This window comes from Lactuca sativa, chromosome 5, assembly GCF_002870075.4.
Source record: "Lactuca sativa cultivar Salinas chromosome 5, Lsat_Salinas_v11, whole genome shotgun sequence".
Classification (NCBI taxonomy): Eukaryota; Viridiplantae; Streptophyta; class Magnoliopsida; order Asterales; family Asteraceae; genus Lactuca; species Lactuca sativa.
The window spans coordinates 321,569,676-321,594,570 of NC_056627.2; positions in this window are offsets into that span (position 1 = coordinate 321,569,676).

Consider the following 24,895-nt stretch of genomic DNA (forward strand, 5'->3'; position numbering starts at 1 on the left):
TTGGCCTTTGGACTTTTGATTGGAATTAAAATTAAACGTTAAGAAGTATAAAATATAAATGTATAATTCTAAAATTTATATGGGGCGGATTATAAATGGAGCGGATCGGTGATGATCCATACCCGACCCATTTAATAAAAGGTTTAGCGGGTATGGATCGTTAACGGGAAAACGAATCAAAAACTACGCTCCAAACCCATGTAATTCTTACGGGTTTGGATCGAATCAGGGTCAAAACCCGCTCCATTGCCAGGTCTACCTGCAATGACTAGTTTATGCTTATGTTTATGTATCAGTTATGACATCCAATGTTTTAATATTAATGGAAATGTTTCTCTAAATTTTTTTTGATATCGAATATAAAAGAATACTTTGTCTTAAATAAGCATAAAGAAACAAAATTATTTCACCACAAAAATTAGGGATGTCACAGTTGGTATCAGTGCATTATTTTAAGTAAACTAGTAAGTAAATTCTATACTTAAACCTAGAATTCTAAGTGATGATTGTGATGTAGGTGTCTAGTATATTTTAGGTTGTATACCTAAATTGACACATGCACTATCTTACTTTAGGATAGATGTATAAATTTCTATTATGTGTAACATAATTATGCCTTAGATTTCATATCTAGTTTGCCTACCTTGATTTGGAAAAGGGGAAATTTTATGTTTACATAACTGTTAACGTATAAGTGTTGTATTAGAACCAGCATGTAACTTTTCTGATTGATAAGAAGGCCTTATGCATCTAACATAAATAATACCTTCCCTGTTATAATATACTCGTGTTCCTATACACTGAACAATTGCTTTAATGTCTAGAACATAATGATAAGGACACGTAGCAGACTGACAAACAAAAATGGAAGTCGATAGCCTGAACCTCAGCATGTAATTAGATGTGCACCGGAACTTATGCCTGCACCTGAACATGTTATGATGGAAGGATTGCAAGCTTTGATGCAAGCCATGTTAGACCAAAAATGGAGGAAATGAGACGACTTCTACAATAGACTATAAGGGAAATGACTGTTATGATTGACAAACAATTTAACGAGGAACGGTCTGAAGAAGGAAACTATAACAGGATCGTTGATCAAGATAAGCCACAAGTAATTAGAAGGAAAAATTTAGATGAAGGGGTTGATAGGAATGGATGCAAGTACAAGGACTTCATGACCTCTAACCAAGTCTTTCCAGAACCTCAAAACCACTGAATGTTATGGACTGTATCTCTGAAATAGAGATGGTGTTTGAAAGTTATGACTGCAACAATGGACAAAAGACCTTCTTTGCAGTCAGAAAACTAAATATTAGAGTGTTAAGTTGGTGTAAGATGTTTACCGAGACTATGCCAAAAGGTGAGGAAATAAAGATGTCATGGGAAAACCTCCTGGAATAGTTATAAAGGGTGTACTACTCATAAAGAGACCTCTTGGAAATCAATAACGAGTTCCAAAATCTGAAGAAGGAAAAGATGAGCTTCAGTAAGTATGCTTCCACTTTCATAGAGAAAATGAAATTAGATTCACACTTGGTCCCTACTAAACTATCGAAGATTGAGAAATTTGTTAATGGACTGCCAACAAATTATGGACCAACAGTAAAACTAGAAACTACTTTGAAAGCAGCTATGTGGGCGGCTAAGAATCTGGAGATTCATATAAGGGATAAAGGTGTGGAAAAAGCTAGAAATTGGGAGAAAGGAAGTTTGAAGGATCTTCAATTTCTAATAAACAATGTAGGTTTTCAAATTTTATCCCTAAGGACAAGAAGTATGGGGGTAACAACAAGGCGGAGTGGTGTGAAAACTACAAGAAGAAGCATTCTGGGAGATATGATGAAGTGGTGATCTACTTCGAGTGTGGAAAAACAAGTTACTATGCTAACGCGTGTACCAACAACAAAAAAGTGTGTTTTGAGTATGGAGAAGAATGTCATTTTAAGAATGACTGTCCGGATGAGAAAGGGGTTGCGAAGCCAAATATGAAGTTAAAACCGAAGGCACAAGCATTCTAGATGACCCTTAAGGCAACAAAAGAAGAAGAAGATGTCGCTTCAGGTACATTTCTAGTAAATGATTTTCCTTCCAATATTTTTTTTATTCGAGAGCAAATTACTCCTTTATTTCTCATAAATTTGGTAGAAAACTTAAACTACCACTACGCAAACTAGAAAATGCCTTATTAATAGAAGTTGCTAGTGGTAAGATTCTACCTGTTAGTGATTATATGAGAAACATCATCATTAACTTGAATGGGAATAAGTATGTAACATTCATTATTTAGGTAATTCACAATTTCGACCCTTATTATGTAATATGTTTGCAAATTGGTCCTAAGTGGCATTTAAATGGAAAACATGGATTTGATTACGTACGTTGGGCGCACATGGCCGATGGCCTAACCCTAATTTTTATGTTTTGGACCCTATTTAAGCATCCTTAAATCATTGAGACCCCTTCATTCATTAGCCTCCATCCCTATCATCATCCCTTACAAACCATAATCCCCATTTGTTGTGTTTTGAGCTTATTTTTGGTGTTTGATGTCCATTTTTGAAGGAAGAAAGCCATTGGAAAGCAAGGAAGAAACTCTAAGCTTTGAGATCTAAGTTTTACACCCTATGTGGAACCTCCAAAAGGTATAAACCTCTGAACTTGTTGGTTATTTCATTATATAGATGTGGACTTTTGTGTTTATTAGCCCCATAATCTTGGTCCATTTGGGTATGAGCTACTCTAGACCAAATGAGTTTTCCTTTTGGACGTTTTAGAGTGTCTAGAGTGATAAAAATGGGATCTTGGTCCTTTTCCTACCATGCAAAGGTTGTGATGTCTTAATAAGTTAAGAAGTTAGGGTTTTAACATTTGGACACTTAATAGTCATGCAAGGTCATAAAGCTGGAATAAGCACTTAATAGGATTTAGATGAAAGGACTTACGAGAATAAGCACTTAATAGAAAGATTGGACCTTGTCTGAGTACGTTAGACGTACTTTTGAGTATGTTGCGCGTACTCCCTTGGAGCCCCATTTTTGGATTAGTGAGTACGCCATGTGTACATGTTGAGTACATTGAATGTACTCAACCTGAGTTGACTTGTTTGGCTTTTTGACCTTTGACCTCGACCAGGATTTTGACCAAGTTTGACGTAGTGGTATTTTGGGTATACTGAGATGTAGTTGAGATTTTGTCACTGTTTGATAAGTGACCTATTGAGTCAGCAATTGGAGATATGACCTGTTGAGCTGTATTTTTAGACTGTGAGGCGAGTTTTCCTCATAGTACTTGTGAGTCGAAGACTCCAAGGCCGGCCCACTGGATTTTGTATCCTAATATATTGGATTGATGTTATGATGAGTATGTATTAGAATGGTAGATCTATATAATACATGTGTTCATTGAGTATGTGTTAGATTGGCAGATCTATATGATTAGTGCTGTTCACTGAGGATATGTTAGATTTTATGATTACCTATATTGTTGGTTATTGATTGTTATTGTATATGTTGACATGTTATACTTTATTGGGTTGAGGCGGTCCTGCTTTGTGCTGAAGGACAAGATACACAGGGCGGTCCGGATAGACTGAAGGCCTGTAAGGTGGTCCAGTCAGGCCAAAGGCTTGGAGAACGGTCTAGATAGGCTTTAGGCCCTACGAGGCGGTCTATTCAAGCTAAAGGCTCATATATGTATGTTGTTATCTGTATTGGTTATGTGTGGTACTTTGGGGGAACTTACTTTACAGTTTAAGTTTTATGTTTCAGGTACTTCAAATGATCGTGGGAAAACAAAGTTTTTGGTTTATAGTTTCAAGTACTTCCGGTTCAACAGGGAAGGGCCCGGCTTGATCGCAACGCTTACACCTGTGTTTTCTGCAATTCGTGATGTTGGGAATAAATTTTGATAATTGTTTTATTTTGAGATACTTCTAAATTTTTGAATAAAGGATAATGAATGTTTCAATATGTGTTAAAAATGAAATTTTTACCCTATAATTCTCGGGACATTACATGGATGATCGCCTGAACTACGTCGAGAGACTGGTGGCGATTTTGGATCGAAAAACCAAGGCCTTGTGCAACAAGTTAGTGCCCTTAGTTAAGGTTTAGTGGCAGCATTAGAAGGGTTCCGAATGGACATGGGAGCCCGAGTTGGTGATGTGGGAGCACTACCTAGAGTTTTTCACGACAATGGACTTTGAGGACGAATGGGAGCACTACCTAGAGTTTTTCATGACAATGGACTTTGAGGACGAAGTCTGATTCAAGTGGGGGAGAATTGTAACGCTCGGTTCAGGTGCACATTTTATTATTTTGATTAAGTTAAAATTTCAGTTCTGACCCCTCTCACGACGTGGGATTTCTCGTCACATCGTGAGGAATTTAATAAACGCGCATACCATTTTGAGGCTCACGGTGTGAGCAATGGATAGTTCATGACGTGAGAACTGTCTATGTGGAAACCCTATTTTTGAGGATTTCATTCCGTATTTAAAGGAAGTGAGGGCTATGGTTTGCCCACCCTCAGACTCCATCACCTCCTTACCCTGACTTTTGAAACCCTAGCATCCCTTGTTGGTCTTTGAGCTCATTTGTGGTTTTTTTAGCCAAAAAGAAGAAGAGGAAGAGCATCTAGTTCATCATTTCTACATTCAAGCCTCACCATCATCCATTTTTGACACCTTCTGGACCTGTTGTGAGTTTCAAGTTCATTACTTTATGAGTCCATAAGTTTAGATCTAGGTTTTTGTGCTTATATCTCTATATTCAAGTTGATGTAGTATTGGAATCCATAAAGCTGCCAACTTTATGGATCTCCAGGCTCCCTTGAGTCTTATAGTTTCTAGATCTATAGTTTGGTGGAGTTTTATGACTCTTGCATGAGATTTGATGTCATATTTCCCCATTTGTGCCCTAGTTGGTGTAGGGACATGTATTTGACATGCATGTCCAAAAATCCATGATTTTTATGATGTTCTGGAGTGAATAAGACTATATGAAAGGTTTGGTTTCTTGTCCAAATGTTCAGAGCGTCTTCACGACGTGAGAGCTCGAGGTGTCACGACATGAAGATGGAGATCCTCGACTATTTTGGACTCTTTCGAATCACGGCGTGACCATTGAAGGTCCACGACGTGACCCTGGCTGTGAGAATTTTGGTTTCGGCTTGAATTTGACCTTGACCAGGATTTGACCAAGTTTGACCTAGGGGTATTTTGGGTATTTTGAGTTGTATTTGAGACTGGTCATTATTTGATGAATAGATTACCGTTGAGCTGCTATTCGGAGCTGTGTGTTGTTCATCGATCTTTTTCAGACTGAGATGTGAGTTTTCCTCACTATACTTATGGGTCAAAGGCACCAATGCCGGCCCATTAGATAGGATATTCTGCTCTGTGATAGTATGTCGTTATGTTGTCATGATCTGTTAGATATGAGTCCTGGTATATAGGATGTGAGTAAGCAGTAGTGATTTGCAGGTATGTCTGATAGTCTGTTGGTCAGTTATACGTTTATTTGTTATATGTGCACATATTTTGATTTGTGGTTGACGATGTACTGCTATGTGCGTGAGCCAACAGACCGAGGGCATTCCAACCCGATGGTTGATTAGGCCTGAGGGTATTCCATCCCGAGGATGACTGGACCCATTGTATATTGGCATTCCAACCTGGGGTATTCCATCCTGAGGATGACTGAACCCGGAGGTTGACTGGGTCTGGGGTATTCCAACCTGATGGTTGATTGGACCTGACATGCTTGTTTGTTTATGTTATCTGTTTGTGTAGTGGTATTTTGGGGGAACTCACTAAGCTTTGGCTTACGATTTTAGTTTGTGGTTTCAGGCAGGGGCGGAACCTGAACACCAGAACTAAGGAGGCCGAACTTAAAACATCAAAAAAAACATTGTATAAGAAAATGATGGTCCCAATATGCTGGTATCAAAATCTAAACAAAAAACTAAATATATTTAAGCAAAATTTAAACAAAAAAACTGACTTATCAAAATCTAAACAAGAATATTAGATATATTTTATGAGAATATACACAAAAAACTAAATATATTCTAATAAACAACAAATTTTGATATACTTAATTATTTTAATAATTATATTTCACTTTATATAAAATAAAGTACTTATGTATATACACTTTTTGAAATTGATTCTACACTTACAATATGTATATACACTTTTTGAAATTGATTCTATACTTACAAGAATCAAAAAAATAAATAAATGTTTTCTATATAAAGCAATATGTGTTAGACTTTAGTGTGTATCATATATATCTTCACACTTCACAATCTTTCATAGTCATTACACTCTATTTTATTAAGGGACTAGTAAGAGAAATAGAAAATAGAGATATGTACTGAGAGAGTATCGTAAGTAACCAAGTGTGGCTTCTCACTTCGGTAGAGAGAAGACTAGACCGGAGAGGGATAGCGGTAGCCGGCAGATCGCAAGGTGGAGGTCAGAGCACAGTTCGGTGAGGCGGCGACTGGCGGAGTAGAGAGAGGAACCGTATGGATCGAAGTTTGGCGTCCTCTCGAGAGTAGAGAGCGCTCGAAGAAGGCGACAGTCTAGCAACGACAACCGGTAGAGGAGGTGCAATTGGGCGGCGGGTTTTTTCCAGAGAATGAGGTTTTCTTTTTTGGGTTTTACTTAAAAAAACTCAAATCTTGAGTCAGGAAGGTCGTACATTTCATTGGAGTTTGGTTTTTTTTTAGATTTTAATTGTTTAAGAGATATAGTTTCCTCATGAAACATGGTTTGTTTTGAATTTTTCAGTGATATCCTGGACTTTTTTTTAATTAGTTGTCATTTCTTTGTTTAACCAGATTTTATTAATTATAAGCTTAAATCAAGGGGTAATTAGTGAATTTATTTATTACTTCGTTTATTTCATTAATAATCAATACATATGAACGTATTAGAAACTTTAAAACGGGGGAAGCCATGGCCCCCATTACCTCTATAAAGATCCGCCACTGGTTTTAGGTACTTCTGATGATCACGGGAAGGCGAAGACTTGACCGTATACATCCTTCTGTCTGATGATATTTTGATTTTGGGATACTCTGATATTCGTTAAACATTTTGGAAACATCGGTTTTGTAAATATTTTTATAACTATGGGTTGTTTTTGAAAGTTTTAAATTTATTGTGATTTTTGGGATTTTAAATATAATTTTTTGAGGAAAAACCTTATACCACAGCGTGGTAAGGTATCCACCACGACATGGCCATGTCACTTAGTTTAGGTCGCACCTGATTGGGCACCACGACATTATAAGACCTTCACCATGGCGTGGTGAGCCTTATAGCCCAAGCCCATGAAGATTAGGGTTTTTGCATTATTTAAAGGCATAAACTCAGGAGTTTAGTCATTCTCTTCAGCCTCCACCCTCCTTATTCGAAACCCTAGCCTTTCTTTAGGTGTCGTGTGAGAATCTTGTCATTTTGATGCATTTTGGAGGAAGGATCAAGCTGTGGTGATGCAAGCAAGCCAGATCCAGTGATTATACAACTTTCTCTTTGGTTTTGGACCTATGTAAATATCCAAGACTCTATTTTCACGTTTCCTTTCTTTTGGATCTAGAAGATTAACAAGTTTCCAAATGTTATGCAACTTTTGAGAGGTTGGAAGTGATAAAGTTTGCAACTTTATCACTCTTTGAGTTCCCTAGTGTATCATACATTTCAGATCTGAAGTAGTTCATTTGATTGATGTCATGCATGGAGTTTTGACTCCATTTTCACCATTTTGACCTAAGTTTGGAAGAGGACATACATTGGACATGCATTTCACACAATTAAAAAGTCAACGGTCAACAGTAAACTGAGTACATAGAGATTTTCTAAACTAAGTTTTTGAAAGAGATTTTTTTATTCAAAGAAACATAAGAAAATAGTTGGATCAGAAACATGAGTTTGATTTTTTGCCATGTTCTTGTTTGATTGTTGGCTTGAGATCGTGAACATGGTTTCCTGATCTAACTTCAAATTATAAAAAGAGGATACCATGTGTACATTCAGCCGGAGCTTAGGAAGTAAGTGATTCCCAATATACATATATGGTTATGTATTATGCTATGGATTGTTATGCATGCTAGATTGTTGGCTAAGGATTTGTTCAGGAATTGCATGCTAGAATTGTCTGATTTGTATAGATGCCTCATTTTCCATACATGTGTTGATTACAATATATGTTTTGGAATCTTCTCCTGATATTATTGACCTGTTAATCGAATGTCATATGGTTTGTACATAACTAGGATCTAATAGCCTTAGAATTTCTTTTTTGTCCTTATTACATGTTCCTTGTCTGGTTGTGGTTTTAAGGTAGGGACATTTATTCGAATTTCTATTTCATTCTGGATTATAGACGGCCGCGCATTCGTGAGGCATTTCCTATGATGTTAGTAGAGGCTTGTTCGACTTGTGGGTTTTTAGGAAGGAAGAATCCTAGAGAGAGTCTAGGAGGTGTAGTATTATGCATATAGCTAGACATATGCATGTGTGCCAGGAGTTTAGTGGAGTGATGTGAAGTGAATTAGGAGTCTTGAAACAATCCTTGGAGCGGGTATGGATAGGTGTGGAAGGTAGTATTGGGTCCGTACTACTAAAAGCACAAGATACATACTTGAGTCAAGGAAGTGTTACAGGAATACCAAGGAACTTGTAGGTGGGTATACATCGTGTGGGTTAACACTATGCATTGTTTTTTGTTTGTTCCTGTCATTTTTTAGATTTGATATGGAGACTACTCATGATGGAGATTCAGGTCTGAGTGAGAGGGATCTTCATGACAGCATCGTTGTAGAGGTTTCGAGGTTCACGCTGGAGCATTTTCCTAGTGTAATAAGCTCATTCGGGGATGAGTTGATTTCAGTGGCGTACAAGGGCTTTAGGGTTCTTTGAGCTGAGTTGGATGTCATTCGACCATGGGCTCGTGAGGTTACCTTCAAGGAGTTCGATGCTTGTGGGCTCTTCGGTTCATTGGGAGGAGGGAGTCTATCGCATGTATTCGTTGGTTTTAGAGCCTTATTGTGGGGCTCCTCAGTTCATGGTTTTAAAACAAATGAATTTCACTTAATGAATTTAAGTAAAGTGTTTTATTTAGTTAAACTATTTTAAGTGAAAAGTCTATGTTTTAATTTTTGGGGCGTTACACATTTATTCGCATGATGTGGTGATTTACCGGGTTTCGTGTGAGGTGAGTCTTCTCGTTGTATTAATTGTGACATAGTTGCTATGACATGATTGTATGCTTAGTTAGACTAGTAGGGTCTTGTTTGTTGTTTGTATGTTTACATGTTTTGTTGGGTTGAAACAGACTCGTTGGGTTGAAAATTATTCTTTGTTGTTATGTATAGTTGGTCTGTATTGTATGTGATATTTTGGAGAACTCAATAATTTTTGTTCTTACCGTTGGGAATTAAATGTTTTCAAGTACTTCTTCGAATCATAAGAAGACAAATGCATGATAGTACACACACATCAATACTTTTATGTTTTGAGATTTTGTGATGATTTTCTTTATATAGCTATTTTGTATTTTGGTTTATAAACAAATGGTTTTACCTTGATTATAATTTTATAAAAATAGGAGTTTATCTATCTTATTTTAAAAATAAAAATTTTAATTTGAAAATTGAAACATTACAACAAAACACATTAATGCACTACGATGCTTTGGCACACTTGTTGATGCAGTCTTTATTTTGACAAATCTTTGTATTTGATATCGAAATAGAAATGCATTTGATAATATAATGTGTATCTTTTTTTTTTTTTTTTTTGCTTCATGTCATCTACACAATACGCTTTTCGTTCGAGTTACACGAACAATTATTTGATCTCTTTCTCCACATACATTCTATCGACTTTACTCATAAATGTTAGGTAACTAAACGGCACACTACCCCACTATTACAAAGACGCGAAACAAAAAATCTAAATTTGCAACCAGCTCATATGCCCCTGAAACCTTTGTTAAAATGGACAAAAAAATCATTTTCGCAACAACTCAATAGGCGACACACTACCCCACTACTGCAAATAAGCATCTTCAAAAAATATGGTTGTGCATTTGGGATTGGATCCTATACTTATGTAATAGGATCATGTTTTTATTTGGAAATGGATCTTATTAATCCTTAAAAATATGTGTTATTAAAAAAAATCATGTTAACAAAACTGAATCATATAGTTACGTCATAATATCCTTTTTTTTAATCGGATAATATATTAAACATTTTAGATTTTAACATGCACCGAAGAGAAAATGTATGGCATAGGATACATTTTTTATTTGGAAGCGAATCATAATAACATACATCCATGAATAAACTTGTTTTTATTTTTTTAAAAAGGATTATATGTGGGAAGTTTAGGGGCTCCTATGATGTTCCTTGTAGCAGTGTCCAATGAATACGATATTTTGGAATTGGAAAGTCAAGAAAGAGCTCTCTATATTTATTCGACGTATAATTGAAGCTCTAATTTGTTGAATCATAATCATTAATTTGATTAATATTGGTTAAACTTCACGCTAAGTAAATTCATTAAAAATATAACAAGATTTGGATTTAATGTTTGTTATCATCAAAACAAACAAGATTGTTATATGCAAGTCAGATGCTCACATGCATAAAGTGCACCAACATATAGTATACACCGGATTTGCAGAATTGTGGCCTATGGAGGGGTTCTAGGAAAACATGTTAGGTCCATATGAGATATGTTTTTATTATTAAGGATTTGTGTTCGAAATCTAACTGCTGACTTGAAGTCTTTTTTGGTGTAAATTAAGTTATTAACACTCTGTTAGGGATCACTAGTTAGCCCAACATTTTTACAATGATTTTGGATGAGGTTTTTTTATAGGATTTAGGGAGGGTGCCTTGGTGTATGCTGATTGTAGATGACATTGTATTGATGGCACAAACAATGAGTGAGTTGAATGTTAGGTTTGGAATTTAGAGGACAACGTTGGAGTTGGAAGTAATATTGGGTTCCCAAGGTCACATTAAAAGTTAAAACAAAATTTGCACATCGGAATCATAAAACCATTTTATGGGCACATGCAACCTAGAAATCTATGGTTTTTCTCATAATACCAATATACTGAGAGAGTATCGTAAGTAACCAAGTGTGGCTTCTCACTTCGGTAGAGAGAAGACTAGACCGGAGAGGGATAGCGGTAGCCGGCAGATCGCAAGGTGGAGGTCAGAGCACAGTTCGGTGAGGCGGCGACTGGCGGAGTAGAGAGAGGAACCGTATGGATCGAAGTTTGGCGTCCTCTCGAGAGTAGAGAGCGCTCGAAGAAGGCGACAGTCTAGCAACGACAACCGGTAGAGGAGGTGCAATTGGGCGGCGGGTTTTTTCCAGAGAATGAGGTTTTCTTTTTTGGGTTTTACTTAAAAAAACTCAAATCTTGAGTCAGGAAGGTCGTACATTTCATTGGAGTTTGGTTTTTTTTTAGATTTTAATTGTTTAAGAGATATAGTTTCCTCATGAAACATGGTTTGTTTTGAATTTTTCAGTGATATCCTGGACTTTTTTTTAATTAGTTGTCATTTCTTTGTTTAACCAGATTTTATTAATTATAAGCTTAAATCAAGGGGTAATTAGTGAATTTATTTATTACTTCGTTTATTTCATTAATAATCAATACATATGAACGTATTAGAAACTTTAAAACGGGGGAAGCCATGGCCCCCATTACCTCTATAAAGATCCGCCACTGGTTTTAGGTACTTCTGATGATCACGGGAAGGCGAAGACTTGACCGTATACATCCTTCTGTCTGATGATATTTTGATTTTGGGATACTCTGATATTCGTTAAACATTTTGGAAACATCGGTTTTGTAAATATTTTTATAACTATGGGTTGTTTTTGAAAGTTTTAAATTTATTGTGATTTTTGGGATTTTAAATATAATTTTTTGAGGAAAAACCTTATACCACAGCGTGGTAAGGTATCCACCACGACATGGCCATGTCACTTAGTTTAGGTCGCACTTGATTGGGCACCACGACATTATAAGACCTTCACCATGGCGTGGTGAGCCTTATAGCCCAAGCCCATGAAGATTAGGGTTTTTGCATTATTTAAAGGCATAAACTCAGGAGTTTAGTCATTCTCTTCAGCCTCCACCCTCCTTATTCGAAACCCTAGCCTTTCTTTAGGTGTCGTGTGAGAATCTTGTCATTTTGATGCATTTTGGAGGAAGGATCAAGCTGTGGTGATGCAAGCAAGCCAGATCCAGTGATTATACAACTTTCTCTTTGGTTTTGGACCTATGTAAATATCCAAGACTCTATTTTCACGTTTCCTTTCTTTTGGATCTAGAAGATTAACAAGTTTCCAAATGTTATGCAACTTTTGAGAGGTTGGAAGTGATAAAGTTTGCAACTTTATCACTCTTTGAGTTCCCTAGTGTATCATACATTTCAGATCTGAAGTAGTTCATTTGATTGATGTCATGCATGGAGTTTTGACTCCATTTTCACCATTTTGACCTAAGTTTGGAAGAGGACATACATTGGACATGCATTTCACACAATTAAAAAGTCAACGGTCAACAGTAAACTGAGTACATAGAGATTTTCTAAACTAAGTTTTTGAAAGAGATTTTTTTATTCAAAGAAACATAAGAAAATAGTTGGATCAGAAACATGAGTTTGATTTTTTGCCATGTTCTTGTTTGATTGTTGGCTTGAGATCGTGAACATGGTTTCCTGATCTAACTTCAAATTATAAAAAGAGGATACCATGTGTACATTCAGCCGGAGCTTAGGAAGTAAGTGATTCCCAATATACATATATGGTTATGTATTATGCTATGGATTGTTATGCATGCTAGATTGTTGGCTAAGGATTTGTTCAGGAATTGCATGCTAGAATTGTCTGATTTGTATAGATGCCTCATTTTCCATACATGTGTTGATTACAATATATGTTTTGGAATCTTCTCCTGATATTATTGACCTGTTAATCGAATGTCATATGGTTTGTACATAACTAGGATCTAATAGCCTTAGAATTTCTTTTTTGTCCTTATTACATGTTCCTTGTCTGGTTGTGGTTTTAAGGTAGGGACATTTATTCGAATTTCTATTTCATTCTGGATTATAGACGGCCGCGCATTCGTGAGGCATTTCCTATGATGTTAGTAGAGGCTTGTTCGACTTGTGGGTTTTTAGGAAGGAAGAATCCTAGAGAGAGTCTAGGAGGTGTAGTATTATGCATATAGCTAGACATATGCATGTGTGCCAGGAGTTTAGTGGAGTGATGTGAAGTGAATTAGGAGTCTTGAAACAATCCTTGGAGCGGGTATGGATAGGTGTGGAAGGTAGTATTGGGTCCGTACTACTAAAAGCACAAGATACATACTTGAGTCAAGGAAGTGTTACAGGAATACCAAGGAACTTGTAGGTGGGTATACATCGTGTGGGTTAACACTATGCATTGTTTTTTGTTTGTTCCTGTCATTTTTTAGATTTGATATGGAGACTACTCATGATGGAGATTCAGGTCTGAGTGAGAGGGATCTTCATGACAGCATCGTTGTAGAGGTTTCGAGGTTCACGCTGGAGCATTTTCCTAGTGTAATAAGCTCATTCGGGGATGAGTTGATTTCAGTGGCGTACAAGGGCTTTAGGGTTCTTTGAGCTGAGTTGGATGTCATTCGACCATGGGCTCGTGAGGTTACCTTCAAGGAGTTCGATGCTTGTGGGCTCTTCGGTTCATTGGGAGGAGGGAGTCTATCGCATGTATTCGTTGGTTTTAGAGCCTTATTGTGGGGCTCCTCAGTTCATGGTTTTAAAACAAATGAATTTCACTTAATGAATTTAAGTAAAGTGTTTTATTTAGTTAAACTATTTTAAGTGAAAAGTCTATGTTTTAATTTTTGGGGCGTTACACATTTATTCGCATGATGTGGTGATTTACCGGGTTTCGTGTGAGGTGAGTCTTCTCGTTGTATTAATTGTGACATAGTTGCTATGACATGATTGTATGCTTAGTTAGACTAGTAGGGTCTTGTTTGTTGTTTGTATGTTTACATGTTTTGTTGGGTTGAAACAGACTCGTTGGGTTGAAAATTATTCTTTGTTGTTATGTATAGTTGGTCTGTATTGTATGTGATATTTTGGAGAACTCAATAATTTTTGTTCTTACCGTTGGGAATTAAATGTTTTCAAGTACTTCTTCGAATCATAAGAAGACAAATGCATGATAGTACACACACATCAATACTTTTATGTTTTGAGATTTTGTGATGATTTTCTTTATATAGCTATTTTGTATTTTGGTTTATAAACAAATGGTTTTACCTTGATTATAATTTTATAAAAATAGGAGTTTATCTATCTTATTTTAAAAATAAAAATTTTAATTTGAAAATTGAAACATTACAACAAAACACATTAATGCACTACGATGCTTTGGCACACTTGTTGATGCAGTCTTTATTTTGACAAATCTTTGTATTTGATATCGAAATAGAAATGCATTTGATAATATAATGTGTATCTTTTTTTTTTTTTTTTTTGCTTCATGTCATCTACACAATACGCTTTTCGTTCGAGTTACACGAACAATTATTTGATCTCTTTCTCCACATACATTCTATCGACTTTACTCATAAATGTTAGGTAACTAAACGGCACACTACCCCACTATTACAAAGACGCGAAACAAAAAATCTAAATTTGCAACCAGCTCATATGCCCCTGAAACCTTTGTTAAAATGGACAAAAAAATCATTTTCGCAACAACTCAATAGGCGACACACTACCCCACTACTGCAAATAAGCATCTTCAAAAAATATGGTTGTGCATTTGGGATTGGATCCTATACTTATGTAATAGGATCATGTTTTTATTTGGAAATGGATCTTATTAATCCTTAAAAATATGTGTTATTAAAAAAAATCATGTTAACAAAACTGAATCATATAGTTACGTCATAATATCCTTTTTTTTAATCGGATAATATATTAAACATTTTAGATTTTAACATGCACCGAAGAGAAAATGTATGGCATAGGATACATTTTTTATTTGGAAGCGAATCATAATAACATACATCCATGAATAAACTTGTTTTTATTTTTTTAAAAAGGATTATATGTGGGAAGTTTAGGGGCTCCTATGATGTTCCTTGTAGCAGTGTCCAATGAATACGATATTTTGGAATTGGAAAGTCAAGAAAGAGCTCTCTATATTTATTCGACGTATAATTGAAGCTCTAATTTGTTGAATCATAATCATTAATTTGATTAATATTGGTTAAACTTCACGCTAAGTAAATTCATTAAAAATATAACAAGATTTGGATTTAATGTTTGTTATCATCAAAACAAACAAGATTGTTATATGCAAGTCAGATGCTCACATGCATAAAGTGCACCAACATATAGTATACACCGGATTTGCAGAATTGTGGCCTATGGAGGGGTTCTAGGAAAACATGTTAGGTCCATATGAGATATGTTTTTATTATTAAGGATTTGTGTTCGAAATCTAACTGCTGACTTGAAGTCTTTTTTGGTGTAAATTAAGTTATTAACACTCTGTTAGGGATCACTAGTTAGCCCAACATTTTTACAATGATTTTGGATGAGGTTTTTTTATAGGATTTAGGGAGGGTGCCTTGGTGTATGCTCATTGTAGATGACATTGTATTGATGGCACAAACAATGAGTGAGTTGAATGTTAGGTTTGGAATTTAGAGGACAACGTTGGAGTTGGAAGTAATATTGGGTTCCCAAGGTCACATTAAAAGTTAAAACAAAATTTGCACATCGGAATCATAAAACCATTTTATGGGCACATGCAACCTAGAAATCTATGGTTTTTCTCATAATACCAATATACTGAGAGAGTATCGTAAGTAACCAAGTGTGGCTTCTCACTTCGGTAGAGAGAAGACTAGACCGGAGAGGGATAGCGGTAGCCGGCAGATCGCAAGGTGGAGGTCAGAGCACAGTTCGGTGAGGCGGCGACTGGCGGAGTAGAGAGAGGAACCGTATGGATCGAAGTTTGGCGTCCTCTCGAGAGTAGAGAGCGCTCGAAGAAGGCGACAGTCTAGCAACGACAACCGGTAGAGGAGGTGCAATTGGGCGGCGGGTTTTTTCCAGAGAATGAGGTTTTCTTTTTTGGGTTTTACTTAAAAAAACTCAAATCTTGAGTCAGGAAGGTCGTACATTTCATTGGAGTTTGGTTTTTTTTTAGATTTTAATTGTTTAAGAGATATAGTTTCCTCATGAAACATGGTTTGTTTTGAATTTTTCAGTGATATCCTGGACTTTTTTTTAATTAGTTGTCATTTCTTTGTTTAACCAGATTTTATTAATTATAAGCTTAAATCAAGGGGTAATTAGTGAATTTATTTATTACTTCGTTTATTTCATTAATAATCAATACATATGAACGTATTAGAAACTTTAAAACGGGGGAAGCCATGGCCCCCATTACCTCTATAAAGATCCGCCACTGGTTTTAGGTACTTCTGATGATCACGGGAAGGCGAAGACTTGACCGTATACATCCTTCTGTCTGATGATATTTTGATTTTGGGATACTCTGATATTCGTTAAACATTTTGGAAACATCGGTTTTGTAAATATTTTTATAACTATGGGTTGTTTTTGAAAGTTTTAAATTTATTGTGATTTTTGGGATTTTAAATATAATTTTTTGAGGAAAAACCTTATACCACAGCGTGGTAAGGTATCCACCACGACATGGCCATGTCACTTAGTTTAGGTCGCACTTGATTGGGCACCACGACATTATAAGACCTTCACCATGGCGTGGTGAGCCTTATAGCCCAAGCCCATGAAGATTAGGGTTTTTGCATTATTTAAAGGCATAAACTCAGGAGTTTAGTCATTCTCTTCAGCCTCCACCCTCCTTATTCGAAACCCTAGCCTTTCTTTAGGTGTCGTGTGAGAATCTTGTCATTTTGATGCATTTTGGAGGAAGGATCAAGCTGTGGTGATGCAAGCAAGCCAGATCCAGTGATTATACAACTTTCTCTTTGGTTTTGGACCTATGTAAATATCCAAGACTCTATTTTCACGTTTCCTTTCTTTTGGATCTAGAAGATTAACAAGTTTCCAAATGTTATGCAACTTTTGAGAGGTTGGAAGTGATAAAGTTTGCAACTTTATCACTCTTTGAGTTCCCTAGTGTATCATACATTTCAGATCTGAAGTAGTTCATTTGATTGATGTCATGCATGGAGTTTTGACTCCATTTTCACCATTTTGACCTAAGTTTGGAAGAGGACATACATTGGACATGCATTTCACACAATTAAAAAGTCAACGGTCAACAGTAAACTGAGTACATAGAGATTTTCTAAACTAAGTTTTTGAAAGAGATTTTTTTATTCAAAGAAACATAAGAAAATAGTTGGATCAGAAACATGAGTTTGATTTTTTGCCATGTTCTTGTTTGATTGTTGGCTTGAGATCGTGAACATGGTTTCCTGATCTAACTTCAAATTATAAAAAGAGGATACCATGTGTACATTCAGCCGGAGCTTAGGAAGTAAGTGATTCCCAATATACATATATGGTTATGTATTATGCTATGGATTGTTATGCATGCTAGATTGTTGGCTAAGGATTTGTTCAGGAATTGCATGCTAGAATTGTCTGATTTGTATAGATGCCTCATTTTCCATACATGTGTTGATTACAATATATGTTTTGGAATCTTCTCCTGATATTATTGACCTGTTAATCGAATGTCATATGGTTTGTACATAACTAGGATCTAATAGCCTTAGAATTTCTTTTTTGTCCTTATTACATGTTCCTTGTCTGGTTGTGGTTTTAAGGTAGGGACATTTATTCGAATTTCTATTTCATTCTGGATTATAGACGGCCGCGCATTCGTGAGGCATTTCCTATGATGTTAGTAGAGGCTTGTTCGACTTGTGGGTTTTTAGGAAGGAAGAATCCTAGAGAGAGTCTAGGAGGTGTAGTATTATGCATATAGCTAGACATATGCATGTGTGCCAGGAGTTTAGTGGAGTGATGTGAAGTGAATTAGGAGTCTTGAAACAATCCTTGGAGCGGGTATGGATAGGTGTGGAAGGTAGTATTGGGTCCGTACTACTAAAAGCACAAGATACATACTTGAGTCAAGGAAGTGTTACAGGAATACCAAGGAACTTGTAGGTGGGTATACATCGTGTGGGTTAACACTATGCATTGTTTTTTGTTTGTTCCTGTCATTTTTTAGATTTGATATGGAGACTACTCATGATGGAGATTCAGGTCTGAGTGAGAGGGATCTTCATGACAGCATCGTTGTAGAGGTTTCGAGGTTCACGCTGGAGCATTTTCCTAGTGTAATAAGCTCATTCGGGGATGAGTTGATTTCAGTGGCGTACAAGGGCTTTAGGGTTCTTTGAGCTGAGTTGGATGTCATTCGACCATGGGCTCGTGAGGTTACCTTCAAGGAGTTCGATGCTTGTGGGCTCTTCGGTTCATTGGGAGGAGGGAGTCTATCGCATGTATTCGTTGGTTTTAGAGCCTTATTGTGGGGCTCCTCAGTTCATGGTTTTAAAACAAATGAATTTCACTTAATGAATTTAAGTAAAGTGTTTTATTTAGTTAAACTATTTTAAGTGAAAAGTCTATGTTTTAATTTTTGGGGCGTTACACATTTATTCGCATGATGTGGTGATTTACCGGGTTTCGTGTGAGGTGAGTCTTCTCGTTGTATTAATTGTGACATAGTTGCTATGACATGATTGTATGCTTAGTTAGACTAGTAGGGTCTTGTTTGTTGTTTGTATGTTTACATGTTTTGTTGGGTTGAAACAGACTCGTTGGGTTGAAAATTATTCTTTGTTGTTATGTATAGTTGGTCTGTATTGTATGTGATATTTTGGAGAACTCAATAATTTTTGTTCTTACCGTTGGGAATTAAATGTTTTCAAGTACTTCTTCGAATCATAAGAAGACAAATGCATGATAGTACACACACATCAATACTTTTATGTTTTGAGATTTTGTGATGATTTTCTTTATATAGCTATTTTGTATTTTGGTTTATAAACAAATGGTTTTACCTTGATTATAATTTTATAAAAATAGGAGTTTATCTATCTTATTTTAAAAATAAAAATTTTAATTTGAAAATTGAAACATTACAACAAAACACATTAATGCACTACGATGCTTTGGCACACTTGTTGATGCAGTCTTTATTTTGACAAATCTTTGTATTTGATATCGAAATAGAAATGCATTTGATAATATAATGTGTATCTTTTTTTTTTTTTTTTTTGCTTCATGTCATCTACACAATACGCTTTTCGTTCGAGTTACACGAACAATTATTTGATCTCTTTCTCCACATACATTCTATCGACTTTACTCATAAATGTTAGGTAACTAAACGGCACACTACCCCACTATTACAAAGACGCGAAACAAAAAATCTAAATTTGCAACCAGCTCATATGCCCCTGAAACCTTTGTTAAAATGGACAAAAAAATCATTTTCGCAACAACTCAATAGGCGACACACTACCCCACTACTGCAAATAAGCATCTTCAAAAAATATGGTTGTGCATTTGGGATTGGATCCTATACTTATGTAATAGGATCATGTTTTTATTTGGAAATGGATCTTATTAATCCTTAAAAATATGTGTTATTAAAAAAAATCATGTTAACAAAACTGAATCATATAGTTACGTCATAATATCCTTTTTTTTAATCGGATAATATATTAAACATTTTAGATTTTAACATGCACCGAAGAGAAAATGTATGGCATAGGATACATTTTTTATTTGGAAGCGAATCATAATAACATACATCCATGAATAAACTTGTTTTTATTTTTTTAAAAAGGATTATATGTGGGAAGTTTAGGGGCTCCTATGATGTTCCTTGTAGCAGTGTCCAATGAATACGATATTTTGGAATTGGAAAGTCAAGAAAGAGCTCTCTATATTTATTCGACGTATAATTGAAGCTCTAATTTGTTGAATCATAATCATTAATTTGATTAATATTGGTTAAACTTCACGCTAAGTAAATTCATTAAAAATATAACAAGATTTGGATTTAATGTTTGTTATCATCAAAACAAACAAGATTGTTATATGCAAGTCAGATGCTCACATGCATAAAGTGCACCAACATATAGTATACACCGGATTTGCAGAATTGTGGCCTATGGAGGGGTTCTAGGAAAACATGTTAGGTCCATATGAGATATGTTTTTATTATTAAGGATTTGTGTTCGAAATCTAACTGCTGACTTGAAGTCTTTTTTGGTGTAAATTAAGTTATTAACACTCTGTTAGGGATCACTAGTTAGCCCAACATTTTTACAATGATTTTGGATGAGGTTTTTTTATAGGATTTAGGGAGGGTGCCTTGGTGTATGCTCATTGTAGATGACATTGTATTGATGGCACAAACAATGAGTGAGTTGAATGTTAGGTTTGGAATTTAGAGGACAACGTTGGAGTTGGAAGTAATATTGGGTTCCCAAGGTCACATTAAAAGTTAAAACAAAATTTGCACATCGGAATCATAAAACCATTTTATGGGCACATGCAACCTAGAAATCTATGGTTTTTCTCATAATACCAATATACTATGAAAACTATGAACTGACCTATGTAAAATCGAAAATCACAAAGGGTTAGTGTACATACCTTTGAGTATTGTCGAAAATACTCAACCTTTAATCCTCAAGAGTTCTTTGCAAAGCAAGCACCAAAAGTATGATATCTCTAATGGTTCACACTCAATACCCTAGAACCCCTAAGGAATAATATAGAGAGAGGAGAGGGGAGGGAATTTTCAGCATTTGCTTCTCAAGAGGTTAGTGTCAAATATCCTATGCCAAGGGTCCCTATTTATAGCTATTAGGATATCATGATAAACCTTAATTTGAATAATAAAATATTTCATACTTATCTTAGTCAAGTGATTATCCTTATTAGTTAAGGAAGGTTTCTAGAACCCTTTGGGAACCTCTACAAAACTGTCCACTATAGGAAGATTCTGGAATGCTTTATTTGCTCAACTATTGAACAATTGCAATTCAATCATTATACATTTAATTAATTCTAATTAACCCAAAATTAATTTTTTATTAATTATGATTAATTATAAACTAATTATTAACCATTTCTAATTAATTTATTAAACATATAATAAATTAACAAATCATTTCCTTACACCTCTAAAGATGTTCCTAGCTATTACTAGTTATTGAGGACAACCCAAAAATGACTTCACTTTTATTCCACAAATTCATATCAATTTAGTTATGACCTTAAACACCTAATCCAACAAGTAAATTGTTACATATTAACATAATTAAGAGTGGCATTTGGTACAATTTCAATAGGAAGAGTAATGATGATGGAGTACAACACTTTGGGACTTAGGGTCTATGATCTACAATGAAGGGAAGTAGTTCACGATGTTATCAATTGCATAAAGGCGGGATGGTTAAAGTGAAGGGTGACCACAAGAGTATTACGTGACAATATGGTTTTGTTAAAGCTGAAGAGAAATTCTATAGGGTGGTGGTTATGTCAGTTATGTTGTATTACCTTAAATTATAGCTACAAAGAATGTGCATGAGATGAAAATGTGTTAAGAAACCAACTTAGAATTTATTGATAAAAAAAATAGACACAAGAAACACTTTGATGATTTCATGATTCTAGTTTAGTACATCATATTGATATTGTGTTTCGGTATGAACTTTTAGAGTAAATTACAGGAATGGTCATGTGGTTTGTGGTAATTTATGTGTTTGGTCCCTAATTTTATTTTTTAACTCGGAAGGTCCCTCAAACTTTATTTTGTTGCGTATTTCGTCACTAACATGTGTAAAGTGACCATTTTGCCCTTATCATATTTTTTTCTCATTTGTTTGATTTAAAATAAATGTTTTTATTATTTATTTAGAAAATCAGGTCCTACCCTCCCCTACCTTTCTTGCGATACTCCGATTCACCCCCAACAACCACCCACAGCATCACCGTTCACCTTTGCCAACAACCACTAAAAAAACAAAATCATTCTCGCAATTAAAACTGAAAAACAAAATCATATATTTGATAAATCTTAAGATCAAAACCATTCTCAGAATCAAACCAGAAAATTGAAGTCATAAATTGTAGGTATATTCTAAAATCATACATTCATAAACCTCCATATCAAAATTAGTACAAACTTTAGCATCAAATCTGAAATTATATCTTGATAAACCTCAAAATCAAACCTCAAAACCAAAACTAATATCAAAATCTGGTAAAGGCAATAGATTAAAACCTTTACAATTTTGATTTTTGAAACCCCGGATACCAAAAATATCAATAAAGAAGCATAAAATATGGAAGATGTTCTAGCATCATCAGGAAGGGTGGAAGAGAAAAGATCGATGGAGGTCGATGATCTGATGTTGGCCAACGACTAGGGCATATCGACTCCCCTACGATACAGATCCAACACCAGCCAGTGCAAATCAACAAAGCGCCAATGATATATCAAAACAAAGGATCCTTGTGACAATTAGGCTTGACAGAAGGCAGGAAAAAGGATAACGAAAGCTCTCGGAGAAGACGGAGTCTCCAGTGGTGTGATAGCGATGTCAACCGTTGGTTAGAGACAATAATCGGAGTTGTAACAACCGGCGGTCGGAGAACATAACCGGACTCAGGGAGGCGGTGAGAAGAAAGGAGTGAATATGAGAGAGGGAGATAGAGAAACAATTGTTAAAGGAGAAGGAGGGTGGGTAATGTTTTTTTAAATTTACAGAAAAATCAAAAATTGAAGTTAAAAGGGCAAAATAGTATTTGTAAGTTTGGTAGGGACCACAGACGCAACAAAATAAAGTTTGAGGGACCTTCCAAGTTTAAAAAACAAAGTTAGGAACCAAGCATGAAAATTACCACAAACCACAAGGACCATTCGTGTAATTTACTCGAATTTTTATGATAGTTTTCTTAAGATTATGGGTGTTAAACTTTTAAAGTCTAAGACTGTAAATAAAATTTAAGATCTATCCAAATAGTAATATTTAACTTCAAGCTCCAAGCACATCCATATTTTAATTCATGAGGTCAGATTGAGGTGTCCCTCTATATCCTTGTGGGTAGAATTCCTATATGGTCAAGCAGCAAGGTTGTATCTAGGCAATACACATATTTGGTCCACTACTGGGGTTTAACAAGGAGAGCCCTTGGGACCACATCTCTTTGTCCTTGTGTTGCATCCGCTCTTGCATAATATTAGAGACAATTGCAAGCTTCTTCTCCATGCATGGTACCTTGATGATGGCACACTTATCGTAGATTCGGGGGAGGTGGCCAAAGCATTAGACATCATTATGGTAATTGGCTCAAAATTGGGCCTTCAGCTGAATATCAAGAAAACCGAGATCTTTTGGCCCTCGTGTGATGGTAGGAAGTTACGTGAGGAGCTATTCCCGGTTGGCATCGTAAGGCCGCCTTTGGGGGTGAAACTTCTTGGGGGAGCTGTTAGTAGAGATGCTAGTTTCATTCGCAGCTTAGCCATAAAGAGAGCCGAAAACGTTGTGAATTTGATGCGCCTTCTTCCTAAATTGTCTGACCCCAGAGTGAGCTCCTTCTGCTTCGGTCTTGTATGGGTATTGCTAAGCTTTTCTTTGGGCTGAGGACGTGCCAACCCGTTCACATGGAGGAGGAGGCAATATTATTTTACAATGGGTTGCGCGGGGCGATTGAGGACATTGTGGTTTGTGGTGGCCCTTTCTTTAGCAACATATAGTGGCAAATTGTTTCCTTACCCATTAGGTTTGGAGGTTTGGATTGATACTCAGCAGTAGAGGCTACCTTATATGCTTTTGTTACCTCAAGGGCCCAATCCTGGGTATTTCAAAACCACATCTTACGGGATAGCGGCATATATGGTATGGATTCTAATTATGATTATGCCTTGGCATCTCTTCGTAACAAGCTTCCAGATTTTGACCTTAACAGTTTTACTACTAACGGCACCCCCCCCCCCCCCCCCTAAATCCTAGAATACACTAGCCAGTGCCATTTTTCGTAAAATTGTCCAAGATATGGAAGTGCATCTCGACATGACGGCTCGACAGAAAGCGGTTTTCCTGTGCTTACATGCACCACATGCTCAAGATTTTCTTCTAGCTATCCTTATAGATGGGCTTAGCCAACATATATCTCCCGTGGAGTATCGTACTATCCTCAAATATTGACTCATGATTCTCATATTCCCAACTGACGAGATATGTCCGGTGTGTTGCAAGGCATGTTTGGACTCTTTTGGAGAGCATGCAGTTCACTATAAGGAACTCCCGGGGTTCAAATACAGGCACGATATGGTTAGGGATGTTTTGTTTGACATATTTAAGTGTGTCAGGGTTTCCACTAAGAAAGAGGCACCTGTTAATTTCCTGACGGACCCAACATAAGGAAGGTCAACCCTCAAACCGACTGAAATTTTGATTTTTAGATGGGTCGGAGGGAAACAAGCATGTATGGACCTTATAGGGATATCTCCTCTCATGGGCTTGAGGGTTAGGGGTTTCACGGCGGGACAGGCTCCTTTAAAAGCACCTACAGGCAAAGTCACAAAACATGAGAAATCGTGCATAGAAAATCAACACGTGTTCATACCATTTGCATTTGATACGTTTGGTTTCCTCGTGTTGGATGCGGTAAAGCTTCTTAATAGAGTACAACGGATCATGCATAGGAATGTTATATCCCCTACATCTTCGGATGTAGTCTTTACAAGAATTAGTTTTACCATACAAAAAGGCTTAGCGGCACAGCTTGTTGCCCGTTTGCCATCTCACTCATTGTA